Source organism: Myotis lucifugus, unplaced genomic scaffold, assembly GCF_000147115.1.
Source record: "Myotis lucifugus unplaced genomic scaffold, Myoluc2.0 scaffold_1035, whole genome shotgun sequence".
In the NCBI taxonomy this organism is placed as follows: Eukaryota; Metazoa; Chordata; class Mammalia; order Chiroptera; family Vespertilionidae; genus Myotis; species Myotis lucifugus.
Genome location: NW_005872083.1, coordinates 21,808 through 24,925, shown reverse-complemented (window position 1 = coordinate 24,925; position 3,118 = coordinate 21,808). Strand labels below are relative to the sequence as shown.

The 3,118-nt window shown below is 46.0% G+C and overlaps 1 pseudogene; it reads right to left on the bottom strand.

Annotated features, from left to right (window-relative positions):
- Window positions 1-1,983, bottom strand: part of LOC102418227 — a 9,220-nt pseudogene extending 7,237 nt beyond the window's left edge.
- Between the last annotated feature and the right edge of the window lie 1,135 nt (window positions 1,984-3,118).

Below are 3,118 nucleotides of genomic sequence, written 5' to 3'. Positions count from 1 at the left end.
CATGTGGCGACAAGATGGCTGCCCCCATGTGGTCACAAGATGGCCACCACAAGATGTCTGGCAGAGGAGGGCAGTTAGGGATGACCAGACTAGCAGGAGAGGGAAGTTGGGGGTGATCACGCCAGCAGGGGAGCAGTTAGGGGGTGATCAGGCTGCAGCAGAGCAAAGCGTTAGAGCAGCAGGCAGCAAGCGGTTGGGAGCCAGGATTCCTGGATTGTGAAAGGTACACTGAGTGCCAGATTATTATGACCACCCCATCAGTACAATGAAGTGAATTAGTTATGCAAATAATAATAATAATAATAATAATAATAATAAACCCTTGAGAGTATTTGCTTAGGAAGATTTCAATATTCAGTATTTTTGGAAGTGTCAATGAAGTACTGATGGGTTGGTCATAGTAATCTGGCCGGTCATAATAATATGGCCACTCAGTGTATGTCCCCCGAGGGATCCCAGATTGGAGAGGGTGCAGTCTGGACTGAGGGACACCCCCCCCCCAGTGCACAAATTTTGTGCACCCGGCCTCTAGTTTAAACAATAAAGACAGATAACATTCCCCACTAAAAACTTTGAATCACCACGGACACATGGGAGAGGTTTTGAAGGCTTTTTAAAAAAACAAAAACAAAACACAAATCAGAAACAAATAAACATAAAACCCCAACAGTAAATAAACACTTTTACACAGGCACATGCCCCATTTACACCACAGAAATCCCTGCATTCACCAAATCAGTTTCAATTGTGCAGAGATACAGAATAAGCCTCTGCACAGAGGCAGTGGAAAATTGCTTAGGAACATTTCTCTTCTACCTTTTTCAAAGGCAGGCCAGACTCATACCCTTAGCCAGTCCAAGTTTTGACTTCCTTCTCAGGAAGTCCCAGAATGGTGTTTCCTGCCTCTTTTGAGTCCAACAAAGCGCAGAGTCACCACAGTCCCTCTGGGCCCCACAAGTTCAGGAACCGGCGAATGTGCCTGCGGCACACCTTCCTTGGGTCTCGGAGCCTGAAGCAAGTGCCCCGAAGCCCACTCTTGTCAACAGTGGCATAAGAGCCAGCTCAAATGACATTTTTCCCGGCCAATGTACCAAATGTGCCAGAATGCACAGGCGAACGATCAGCCAGCACTCTGAGTGAGGAAAGTTTAACTTTTATTTCGCAGATCTGCTAGTCCAGGGGAATTCTGGATACAAAGCCTGAACTGAACTTGTGGGGAGGCTCTAACCTATATATCTCCTCCTGTGGTAGGCCCCTGAGGGTCACCAGAGCTCCACCAAGTCAGTTGTGGTGGGGCCCTAGGGTTAGGCCAGTGGTTGGCAAACTGCGGCTCGCGAGCCACATGTGGCTCTTTGGCCCCTTGAGTGTGGCCACGAAATTTTAATCGCACTGTACGTGCACGCCCGCACGTGGTATTTTGTGGAAGAGCCACACTCAAGGGGTGGCAGTTTGCCGACCACTGGGTTAGGCTCTACAGCTCAGCCCAAGTCAGTCAGAGTGGGGAAGTAATACTACAGGTTTAACCAGATACTGAACTAGGTTGCAAGCCCCTGGCCCCCCGCCCATTTTCCTTTTCACCAGGTTGGTGAAGATATGCAGACAGGTGTGTCCTTGTTTGTTCCATTATATCATTGTGCTGAGAACTCAGCTTGATTCAAAGTGAACCTCTTTCCCCCAAAGACTGCACACCTCCTACCTGCTTCTCCCGGATTACTGTGCTGTCATCCCCAAGGGCAAGGCAAAAAGCATGGGTCCGGAACTCCGGGAGGCCCAGGATGGTGGTTTAGGTTATTGTAGTTAGCAATCTTCTGCTCTACCTTCCTCATCACAGGCAATACCCAGGGCTGGTAGTCATCCATGGGATAAGCTCCCACTCCCAGGTTGACCTTGTGGGGGCCGCATCCTTCTGGAAGCCTGCAGTGAGCTTAAAGACAAGGACCATGATGCCTGTGGAACTTCTGCAAACACTGGTGGAGGAGCCATAGAGAGAAGCTGCAGTCTGCCTGGTGGTGGTGCCACCGGGAGCCCGGAGTTGCTCCGTAGTTCTGTTTCAGTTGTGCCGGCTGGAGGAGACTCTCACCTTCCTATTGCTTGCATTTTAAACACCACTAAATACAGGTTTAAAATGTTTAATGTGTTTTTTTAAAATATATTTTTCATTTATTTCAGAGAGGAAGGGAGCGGGAGAGAAAGATCATGATGAGAGAGAATCATTGATTGGCTATCTCCCCGAGTACCCCTACTTGGGATCAAGCCCCCAACCAGGCATGTGCCCTGACCCATTACCTCCCAGTTCATAGGCTGAAGTTCAATCACTGACCATACCCACCTGGCTGTTTAATGGTTTGTTAATACCATTAGTACAATGAATTCTGTGCAGTTTTCCTGCATTTTGTTTGCATGTGACGCTGTTTGAAAACTTTCTAGGGACTTTTAAAAATTCTGGGCATGAGAAAGTTATATTTCTTCTCTTTTCAGTGTACTTGGAGTTGCACTCTCTAGAATACTTGTATTATTCTAAAAGATGGCCACTGATCAAATTAATTTGCATGTTAGTTTTGTTACTTTGAAAATTCATGGGATTATATATGCTAAGTGATTTCAGATGTTGTCCAGAGAGACTCTGAATTTCAGGTGTCAGATGTTTTCACACTAAGCTGCTTTTCACATGAAGCCCTCCATGCAGGATGTTCTAGGGCACTCAGCAGCAGGAAGTCATTGCTTCAAAGGGGTCACTGAGTCTCATATACAATGGAGGCAGGACTAGTAATCAGCAGCATGTGTGTATAGAGTGTGTATGTGCTGTGTGCACAGCGCTGTGCTAGGTGCTCAGGGGTGGATGAAAATTAATTATACATTAATTTTTAAGCCATTGCCCTAAAAGTGACTTAATCTGGTGGGTGTGACTGACTTGCACCCAAATAATAAAAGCAAGTGAATGAATGAGAGAGGGAAGGAGGAGCCCTCATTACTGAAGTAGCCAGTCTTAAGATCTCAAATGGGAACATTTAAAATTTTATCCATGAGAAATGTATTTTGATGTCCATGAGAGGAAATGGATTGAATTTTATTTTAAGGAAAAAATGGCCTCACAGTTGTTCTTCTTAATTTTAAAATT